General features: G+C 36.5%; 1 pseudogene; it reads left to right on the top strand.

Moving 5' to 3' along the window:
- The first annotated feature begins 274 nt into the window (after positions 1-274).
- Positions 275-524, top strand: LOC112424014 (small nuclear ribonucleoprotein G pseudogene; annotated as a pseudogene).
- The last annotated feature ends 11,477 nt before the right edge of the window (positions 525-12,001 follow it).

Below are 12,001 nucleotides of genomic sequence, written 5' to 3'. Positions count from 1 at the left end.
GCGAGAGCTTACTCATTAACATGAGGATGGCACCAAGCCATTCATGAGGAACCTGTCTCCATGACCCCAACACCTCCCACCATGCTCCAGCTCCAATATTGGGAATCACTTTTCAACATGAGATTTGGAGGGACAAACATCCAAACTATATCAAGGTCTATAATCCATCTAAAATTAATTTTTGTGTATGTAGTAAGAAAGGGGTTTATTATTTTTTTCATGTGAATATCCAATTTTTTGAGCGATTTTTTTTTTTTTTTTAGAAAGACTTTCCTGTTCTCCATTAGATTGCTTTGGTCAAAAATCAGTCAGCAAACCTCACTCTCCCAAGTTGAAACAACTTATGGACAAGAAGTTATTGAAATTAAAGGGTGGCAGACATGTCAAAGGAATATTGCAGGGATTTGATCACTTTACGAATCTTGTGATAGATGAATGTGTGGAGATGGCAACTAGTGGTCAACAGAACAAAATTGGAAAGGTAGTGATATGGAAATAGTATCATCATGTTAGAAGCCTTGTGATGAGTATAAACAATGGCTGTTCAGCAGGGAAATCCATGCCCCCTCTCCAAGGGGCCTGTTTTATTTTTATGTAAAAACTGGGTCATGTATGTTTTTATATTAAGCTTTTTTGTTAAATATAGTTTTGTAATAGTAAAACAAATCAGTTAGTCATATATATTCCCTGCCTCTTTCTTCTGTTCCAGTGATCTATATGTCTGTCTTTTTTTTTTTTTTTTTTTGAGATGGAGTCTCGCTTTTGTCACCCAGGCTGGAGTGCAGTGGCACAATCTCAGCTCACTGCAACCTCCATCTCCCAGGTTCAAGCAATTCTCCTGCCTCAGCCTCCTGAGCAGCTGGGATTACAGGCGCCCACCATCACGCCCGGCTACTTTTTGTACTTTTAGTAGAGACGGGGTTTCGCCATGGCTTGTCTTGAACTTCTGACCTCAGGTGATCTGCCCATCTCGGCCTCCCGAAGTGCTGGGATTACAGGCATGAGCCACAGTGCCCGGCCTCTATATGTCTGTCTTTGTGTCAATACCTTGGTGTTTTGATTACTGTAGCTTTAAGGAGTAAGCCTTGAAATCAGGCAGTGCAATTCTACCAACTCTGCCTATCTTTCAAAACCGTTTTGGCTATTCTGAATCCTTTGCATTTTCATATAAATTTTAGAATCTGCGTGTGTATTTCTTCACAAAAAGCCCTGATAGTATTTTAATAGGAGTTTCATTGAGTATATAGATTAAGCTAGAGAAAAATCAACATTCATTACTGGACATTCCAATCTATGAACATAATACATATCTGCATTTATTTAGATGTTTTTTTAATTTTAGTAACATTTTGTACTTTTCATTGTAGAAGTCTTATAGATCTTTTTTGTAAGATATTTTCTAAAATATTTTGTGATTTTGGTGACTTTATACTTAGTATCACTTTAAATTTAATTTTATAATTGTTCATTGCCAGTGTATACAAATACATTTAATTTTTAATATTGCTTGTGTACCTTGTGATCTTGCTAAATTCTAATAGAAATCTAATTCTACTAGATTTTTATAAAGATTCCATAGGATTTTTTTTTACATACTCACTGACGTCATCTGTAAATAGTGACAAATTTGCAACTTCTTTTCCAATTTAGATGCCATTTGTTTCTTCTTGCCTAAATGGGCTGGCAAGAGCTTCTAGTTCACTGTCGAACCCAAGTGGTGAGAGCAAACATCCTTTCCCTGTTTCCAGGGAAAGGATTTAATGTTTCACCATTAAGGATGATGCTAACTGTAGCTTGTTTTGTAATGCCTTTTATCAAATTGAGGAAGCTCCCGTCTATTTCTAGTTAGGCGAATGTTAGCATTCTAAGGATCTGAATCCTTATATATTTTATTCCATCTTCAAACATCTTCATGTACATTTTTAACTTAAGCTAAAATGAAACAAAACAAACAAGCAACCAAAAACTGCTGCCAAAGCACTGAAGCTCCCCAAGTAATTCCAGAAGTCAGCTAAAGCTGAGAAATACTCTTAATGGTTCTGGTATTATTGAGTTCCTTGGGAAAGACATTTTTGAATTGGCCATTTCAGAGCTGTTGCCCATCTGCACATGGTATTGTGTTTTTCAGAGTGGAATTCCTCGATATTTGTTGCAGAAAACAAAAAGCCCTGGTAGTATTTTAAAAGGAGTTTCATTGAGTATATAGTCTCAATCCAGGAGTTTCATTGAGTATATAGTCTCAATCCAGGCTTCTTTTCAAAGACCAACTTGTTAAAAATGAGTGAAGGGTAGCTACAGGCAAAGCAGCCTTCAGAATGTCTTGTGAATTCTCTAAGTTTGTTTGGAGCTGAAGTAGGAATGAAGCATCATTCCACTTGCCTTTACTGGACAGATTGTGATGCTTAATATGGAACGCATGTGCCCGTGGAGTGACGAGAAAGCTGGTGTCAATGCCAGTGTTCTTCCACGTGATAATCTTTGTTGTCTGCATCATCCTTTGAGCTTGACCATCTGCTGGAGGCAATTGCGAGGGCAATTCAGATAACCTGTTAGTTCACTGACTGCCGAATATCAAGTGAGAAAAACTGATTCTTTCATTAGCACACAGCATCAGAAACTATTTTATCTAGTGATCTGTCAATTGCAAGCAAGTATGATTGTGCCATAAAGATCTATTTTGTTGCTGATTACTCAGAGCCAGAGAAAATTATTTTATTTTTCACACCTTTGGATTGCACTCTTGTAGGAAGGTATGGATTACACTGCTATATCTCTGTTTGATGTTTTTTAAATGTTTTTCCCCGTAAATCTCTCGAGTTTGGTTCTCTTGCCTCTCCCTTGTCACCTCTCTAGTTGAGGGGAGGGAGGACACTGGGTTCTGTCCTGAAATCCAGGCCACTAAGGGATGTATCCCTGAACTTGGACATTCTCTTCTGGATCCCTCCTTTCCAGTAAGGCACTGGCGTCTGATTCCATGTGAATAAGACTGAGGTTCTCCTTGCCATTCCTGTCAGAAAGGTCAAGTCCTATCTATCCAGTCACCCTTTTCTTACTTCCCATCAGGCTCAACCATTCAGACTAAACCTCTCACATAACTTCACTCTGTCCATAAGTCCAAAACATGTATATCCTTCTTATAGTCCAGAAAGAAGATTGTAATCAATATAAATTATACAGACATAATTATAGACACACATCTACAATTTCTTGACTCTGAGATAGACTCAAGGGCTTCCTTTGGGGTTGCATGTTTTGTAGACGACATTGTCCTTTAAGGATAAGTATTTGCTTTCTCAGCACTGATTTCTTAGTGTGAAGCAGAAGAAAGTGTGGTTTGTGTTTTTAATGTTCTGGCACGAATTCAGAACTCAGTACCTGCTTGATATTCCAGAAGGCATCTCTGTGATGGTGAATTTAAAATCATGGAACAAATTTTTTCTAGTGAGCTATAAAATAATTCAGCAGTAGTTCACATTTATTGGACAAAAATATAGTAAAAACTGAGTAGCTTGTAAGCAGTAAATATGGGTGCTTAGGTTCTTATTTGACGGGTCACTGGTGGCCTCTCCACATGTTCCTGCAGTTTTAGGTTTGGAACCTTTTTGAAGGGAGTTGGCATAGCTGTTGGCACAACTGGGGTTGTCCCACTAGTGTGAGGCCCTCATTTGTTTATTACTTTGGTTGGTTTTCAGTTTTTTCTCCTTATAACTAGACATACACTTTCTAGCTTTCAAGTAAACTGTGTAACGTCTGAATCCAGGTAAAATTAGACTGACTTCTACGTATAAACTCCTAGTTTCTCAGATTATGTTTTAGAAAATTTGTTGACAACTTGCTTATTGAACTTGCATTATTACCAGTTTATTGGATCTGGATTCTTAATAGTATGAGTCACTTTTTTCCCAAGATACTTTTCTAAGCTGTCCCTCTGACTAGGTTGCTATTGTTCTCTACACCATTTCTAACAATATCAGCTATGGTGTTGATCATTGCAATAGACCATGTGAGGAAGTGTTCACTGTTGACTGACTCTCAATGACTGTAGTATTCCTAGCTCAGGCATGACCATCTCTGAGGACTACTGCAATGTTCCGCTACCCTGAAGCCTAGACCCCTTGAGTAAGATAATTTTATAGGCAAGATCACATGAATATTCACATCCAGTCAGGGACATTATAATATTGCTGAGTCCTCACCCTAATGGCAGCTTCACTTAAAGTAGCAGTTCCTGAGAAAATGTACACATTGTACACTTATTTATAGATAAAACTTTAGATACCACACAGCCAGAGCCAGATTTGGTTCATCTCCTTGTATTCTGATGCATACATTTTCTGCAGTCTGCTGACTGTTGGCAACAGCCGTCTGCCGGTGTAACATGGACAAAATCAGTATGAGAATTCTCTTTGTTATTGTGATGTATTAGTTATTGTGCAGTTTCACTGGCTGGGGATACTACTTCAGTCAGGAAGATTTTATTGGTAATTTCACGTCAGACTTTGCCCTGTGTCATCTAAGAAATGGAAAAAAAAAATGAAATGCTGAAAGAGATATACAGGTCTTTAACATAAGCAACACAGCTCTTGGTTCCATTTTTGAAGAAACATGCTCTCAGCAATGTCTGATATTATGGCTGTGATAGTCAGTGATGACTGATGATGTCATCAGTCATCACTGATGATGAAAGGCCTACTTATTAAAATATATGAGTGGGTTTTGTAAACTGCTCAGGGCCGCCATTTCTTTTGCACAAAGGAAAGTCGTCAGGGAAATCCTGGGACATATACTGATCAACATCAAACTCATCAGTGTGTCACAGCACTCACTGAAGTGCTCATTTTAAACCAAAGGATCTATGTGAGCACCAGCACGAAGGTCAGGAGTACTGAAAATGAGTTTATCCGCCCTTTCTGGCCCACTTTTCTTTTCAGTACAATCCCACCTTTGGCTCTGGAAAACAGATGGAAGATAAGCCTATGCTTCCATGTAGCCCTTCACCAGAGAGAAAACAATTCTAACCCTAACGTGTTCCAAAATATTGAATATCCATATACACAACACAGGAATTCAAAAGGAAGAAAAATTCCAAACATTGATCAAAATGGTCCTTGACATGCAAAATTCTTTTTAGTTTCTAATCTCATGGTATTTCTTTCATCCTATCCTGTAGTCAGTCATACATACCCAACATGTGAGATCTCAATAGATGGATGAACATTTTAGCTTTTAGGGTGATTTTTACTACTTATTTTCTGTATTTAAAATAATTGGTAACAATGTTTCCTCTTATGTTTTCCTTAGGGGTTACACTGCAGTCCTAGCTGATGAGATGGTGTCTGTATTTACCTTCTCAGAGGATTTCTGTCCTTTTCTACAAATAGAATCTTAACCACTGGCCTTTCATCATCCATTAATTCCTTTGACAATCTTACTGAGCTCCTCCTCCTCATTCTCAAGTACTGTGCTAGGTGCTGCAGGTAACAGAATGAGCAAAACAAGGCCCTGCCCTTGAAGAACTCATAGTGTAATAGCGGAGTTAGCCTTGTGCACAACCTTGTTTTCTAACACTTAGGAGCCAACAACTGAGAGGTGACCAGAACACATTATTGTTTTTTTAAATAAGTGGAGGAAAATCATTTTCTTTTACAGTAATAGAGTTGAGGAAAGACTGTTCCATTTTAGGTCCACACTTGATTTTGAAGAATCAGAAGAAGATAATGGGGAAAGCTATTACAGTTCTGTATTTTTTAAATAATGGGATATATTTTCATCATGTGTTTTTAAAATAATGGAATATATTTTCATCATGTATTTCTTAAATGATGAAATCACCTTTGCTTAGCCTTTGGTATTTCATGTTTTACTTATACATTTTATAAATAGCCATAAATGCAAAAGTGGAGAGGATAACTGAATACTATGGGCTATAAACCCAAACTTTTCATTTGTGAGAATTTGAAACATAATGTAAACATTTGAATCAATTTAAATTCTAACCACTTTCATATATAATTCTTTATTTAAAATAAAAATATATATGTGTAGATTCTTAGATTTATATAGACAGAACAGAAGTTAAGATAGGGAAAGAGAAACCCAAAGATTATATGATACAATATTCCTTTTCAAGAAAAATAAAATAGAAAAATACTTGGCAATGGTAGCTAAGCAACATATTACAGAGCACACTGATATTGAGAAAAACAGACCTGTTCATTGTTGTATGAAAGACTTAAAAATTTTAGAATACTATTATTTAAGATAAGTGTGTTATATATTGATGATACATCACTGTTTTATTCATTTGGTACTTATTTTACCTAAAAGTCTAAGTTTATCCTTGAGGTTAATGAAAGGGAAAAAGATCCTATTAGAAAAAAAGATCATTTTAAAAGATGTTCAGAAATCAAAAATACTCCTGTTTCTCTAGAGCGGAACATACTGAAAGTGTAAATTTTCATATTTTTTTAGCTTAGATTGAATAAGTACCTTTGTCTTCACACAATGAACATTTATATGTTATCATTTTTCATTTTCACGCATTAATTGTTTAAAATTAGTTCACTATGAGGCTATCAATTAAGAAAATATATAGTATAAACATTATCGTGGTTTTAGTTGTTTTTTTTCCCCTAGAAATCCTTTAAGCTAGTTTATTTTTAAGATGATAAATTCTATTACAGTGATTACTCTTCTAAAACAAATTTGGCCTATTTTGTTAAGTAGACTAATGTCTTCCAAACATTGATCATTGTAAGAACTACTAAAAGCTTTATTAATCATGTGTTAAATTTGTTAAGGAATTTTAAGAGCTTATGTACCCTACATATTCACTATTTCATGTGATACTTCAAAAAATGTGAAATTGGTTTGATAGGTAATGTTTTCTCCATTTTATGTGTGAAAAAAAATGAGCGGTTCAATGAGTTGCCTGAGACTACTCACTGAGAATGTCAATAATAGAACTGGACGAGTTGGTCACCCAACCTGTAGAGCAGAACCCTCTGTGCTTCTGAATACAGTAGCCACTCCCTTATCTGCAAGGATATATTCTAAGACCACCACTGGATGCCTGAAACCTTGGCTAGTAGTGAACTTTATGCATACTATGATTTTTCCTATACAAACACACCTAAGATAGTTTAATCCACAAATTAAGAATAGTATCTTGTGATGTGGGGTCATTATTAAGTACACTAAAGGTTACTCAAACACAAGTGCTGTGATACCATGACAGCAGACCTGATCATCTAGGTGGCTATTACATGACTAATGGGCAGGCAGCCTCAGCCAAAAAGAAAATATATTGGTTTATGTAACAAGGAAGATCAAGGAAAATTCTGGCTTTAGAAATGTCTGGATTGTGCAGCTTGAATGTTACTATGACCTTTTTCTCTGGTTTTTGGCTTTGCTCTCTTCCTCCATGTTGGCACCATTTTAAGGTAAATTCTTCCCGTGTGTTGGCGAAAATGACTATGAACAATTCTAGACTTCATTGTACTTTCAGGTAGTGAGTCTTAAGACAGTGTCCCTCAAGTGTTTAAACAAAAACCTGAGGAGGATTCTGACTGGCCTGACCTAGGTCATATGCCCATCCATACGTCCCAGATCTGCGGCAAGGCAGCATCCACATAACATCATCTCTATGATAGTGGATGTAGGGTTATGCCACTGACATCTCTACCAGTAGGGAGAGCCTGTTGGGATAATAAAAATAAGAAATTTATGTTATGCCTTCTATAAAAATTTTTGCAAATATTTGAAGTGTTGGGCAATACATAGATTGGCATAATTTTAGAAAAGTAAAATTCTATGAAATTTTGGAATTTTTTAATACAGAGAGTGCATACTGATTGCCTAATAAGGCTAATCTAACTTGCCGACCTGTTCAATCTGTCCTATTGATCTGTAGTGTTTTCTGTTTGCTTGTTTTCTTTTGTTTTTGTTTTTTGATGGAGTTTTGCTCTTTTTGCCCAGGCTGGAGTGCAATGGCACCATCTCAGTTCACTTCAACCTCCGCCTCCCGGGTTCAAGTGACTCTCGAACTTCTGACCTCAGGTGATCTGCCTGCCTTGGCCTTTCAAAGTGCTGGGATTACAGGTGTGAGCCACTGCACCTGACCTATCACTTTTTTTAATTGAACTACTTTTTATCTTCTCTTTTTAAAAAAATCAATTCTGACAGTACTGAAACTACATTCCTGCATGGAAACTATCAGCCATCTCTTTTATGTGGAGCAGCAGCAGCTATTCCCTTCGATGGTTCATTTGCTCTCTCTTTAGCCACAAGCACCATCACTCCCTATTGTCTCTAATGCTGAGGCTGATTTCACTTGCCCCTTGCACTTCTTTCTCCTAGAATAGAGAATTGTTTCTGTATACTCATATATCTACTGGATGTGGAAAAAAGAAGCTTGATTCAGGCACAGTGGAAAAGGGCATCTTTCTTGGATGAAGTAAAGAATATTCCTCCATGTGTAATATGCAAATAAAAGATGACTGTACTGAAAGAACCACAGTTTAAGAGGCCAGTGTGATTAAACCATAATAATATGTCTAGGATATGGAGAAAATGAGGGAATGAAGAACTTAGACTGAAAAAAGGACTGAAATTTCAGCAAGCAATTGTTTTTAACTATGAATGAAATATCTGATGCTAATATAAATTAGGTTATATGTTAAGTGAAAAAAATCCTCAGATATCAAAAGCACATAGCAAGTTTATGAAAGAGCATCATAGAATACACCAGAAATCGTGTGTCTTACACTGAGATAAGCATTTGTAAATTTCAGTCTTACTGGAAATACTGTTGACAAGTACATTGAAGTTATGTCTGAACACTTACAGACAAGTCATATGAAAACAATTAAATTGGTTGCAGCATTTCCATGGCAGATGATGAAAGCACAGATATAAATAATATCACCTAGTCAGCAATATGTAATTGGTGACATTGACCAGAATTTTTGTGTGTCAGAAAGTGAGAGGCCCTAACCTGAACTCAGCAAATGACTTATCTCTGTTGCTAGAAACATTTTGCAAAATGCAACATAAATTGGTCAAAACCGGTCGCTGTGACTCACCTCCTGCAATGAACAGTGTTAATGTGAAAACCTAAATTCAAGAAGCCTCCATTATCCAAGAGACATTGAATTTAGGTCTCCTAATTATGCCATTTTCCAGGACGTGCCTTGTGCCAAAGAATTTAAGAGGTAATATACTATGAATGTGTAGTAATTGACTATGTGAACAGAATAAAATCCCATGGCTGAAATCCAGATACTCCAGGACTTCTTTTTATGAATTACATGTATGGTTGCCCTGTTATAGTACATGAACTTCTGTGGCTGAATGCTGTGGGATGTTTCTGGGCACTTTTATATCATTCAAGAGAAAATCCCTAAGCTATCCCTAACAATGAAAAGTGAATCAAAGTATTTGATTTTTTGCAGATATTAGAACCTATGCACTTTGAATTCACAAACAGATAATGCCTTTTGATACGGTTTGGCTGTGTCCCCACCCAAATCTCATCTTGAATTGTAAGCCCCATAATCCCCACGTGTCATGCGAGGGACCCAGTGGGAGGCAATTGGATCATGAGGGCAGTTCCCCCTTACTGTTCTCATGATAGTGACTGAGTTCTCAGGAGATCTGACAGTTTTACAAGCATCTGCCTTTTCCACTGCTGGCACTCATTCTCTCTCCTGCTGCCCTGTGAAGAGGTGCCTTCTACCATGATCGTAAGTTTCCTGAGGCTTCCCCGCCATTTGGAACTGTGAGTCAATTAAACCTCTTTTCTTTATAAATTACCTAGTCTCGGGTGAGAGCAGACTAATACACCTTTAGAGAAACTAATTTGGCAAGAAATAACTTGGCCCACTAGCCTATACTACAATCATTTTCCTGAAATGAAAGTCATAGCCTGAACTACATTACCAAAACTGTAGAGATTAAAACAAAATTCCAAAAGGTTTCTCTGACTTTCAGCTTTACGAAAATACATTAACGTTGCTTAAGTTTACCTTTCTAGTTTGTTACTGATACTATGAACAAATGGGCTACAAACTGAACTTTTTAAACTGCAAAGCAATGAATAACTAAAAACTAAATACACTGATGTTGAAATGCCAGAATTGAACATATATCTCTAGTTAATGATGATTGTACAGAGTCTATACATGTTCTCTAGATAATGATGATTGTACAAACAGAGTCTATACATGTTAAATAGCATCAATGTTAGTCTACTTTGTTTTTGCACATGAAATTAGGCCAATCAAATTATTCCTCCAAGCTGAATAATTTGTGGTTTAGGTTTCATGGCCTGACCTTGATGTCTAATGATAGATTACAATAATAAGGAGTAACAAATTGTGAAAGAAAACTTCAATAATGAAATACTTCTATTTTTTCAATATTGTTTTTACTTTAACATTTCCAATATCTCTGTCATATATGTTTGTTTGTGCTATGTTACATGCGTGTATCATTATTCAAAAAACATACAGTATTTTAAAAAATTTCAATAGCTTTTGGGGTATAAGTGGTTTTGAGTTGCATGAATTATATAATGGTGCATTCGGAGATTTTAGTGTACCTGTCACCTGGATTGTGTATATTGTACCCAATATCTAGTACTTTTATCCCATACTCCCTTCCTACCCTCCCACTTCTGAGGCTCCAAGGGCCATTATACCACTCTGTATGTCTTCACATATTCATAGCTTAGCTGCCATTTATAAATGAGAACATACAGATCATAAAGTAATTTCGGTTGTTTTCTGGCACTTGACTAGACTGACATCTAATCTGCCCCACTCATTTACATGACTGGCTGGCTTCTGTAGGCATTTGAATGAATGACCTCTGCCTTGACCTAAGCCTCTATATGGTGCTCTGTCATCCTGTGATGAAGGACTATATTAAAGAGAATAATCTATATGATTTTTATAAATAGAGAGTCCAAAGAGCAAGAATTTGTCAGAGTGTCTCCAGCACTGTCTAGAGGAAAAATGTACCCAGACCAAGGGCCTCAAGGATATTGTTACTGTGGAGAGAGATGCATTGTCTTTTCCTAGACTGATAGCATTGACCATAAATATCATTCAACTAGCTGTCCTTGATCAGATGAGACACTCACCAAGCAACAGGAACATTAGTGATCTGGCCTTAGGAGAGACCATAATTACCAGGCACCAGAGTATCTTGTCTCTTCAGAAGTGAAATTTTTCCTTACACATTGTTACATTTTCTTTCTGCCTTATGTAGCAGCTTCTTATCAGTTTGGGTAACTAAATCAGTTGCTGGAGCCTTATCACTCTTGGGCATCCTAACAAAGTATCTTGACCTCTAAACAATGGACGAAATCTTGCTATTTGTTTATATTTATAACTCAGTGTTCTAAAGACAGTTAGACCATACCCACTACTGTTCAACTGAAATGATGTATGAGTATTTGGGAATAATAGTGAGAGGCTCCCTTACTACAATAATTTAGAAATAAAATTACTCTTACTTTTACTTTGGAAGTAAAAAATATTTTTTATGTGAATAAAATAAGTTAACTTAAGCAATGGTGATTATATTTGGAGAAATTTGGGGACTCTTCAAAGTGCTCATCAAAGTTGCTAGTAGGTAATTCAAGGAAAAGATAGTTTCTACTGATGAATTTTTTTTCTTTTATTTTAATCGAATCCAGCGGCATCCCATCTTGAAAAATTTACCCAGTAGGCTAGCTGAATATTTAATAGGCATCTACATGAGAGCAGATTAGGCCAAGCCTGGAGTGCTCATGCTTTCAACCTCGGCCTTTGGCTGCTAGGGCTTTGCTAGATAAGGCAAAGACAAAGTGGTTAATGGCCCTGATAGACTTTTTCACAATAAATTAATTAATGTGGGTTTACATTCTTCTCAGAGGTGAATAGGCATTCGCTGACACGCACCCATTAATATAAGTTATGAGACAAAGTATTTTAATTATATACCATGCCACATAAGG

This window comes from Macaca nemestrina, chromosome 9 (genome assembly GCF_043159975.1).
Source record: "Macaca nemestrina isolate mMacNem1 chromosome 9, mMacNem.hap1, whole genome shotgun sequence".
NCBI classification, from domain to species: Eukaryota; Metazoa; Chordata; class Mammalia; order Primates; family Cercopithecidae; genus Macaca; species Macaca nemestrina.
This window is presented reverse-complemented; position numbering and strand designations above follow the sequence as displayed.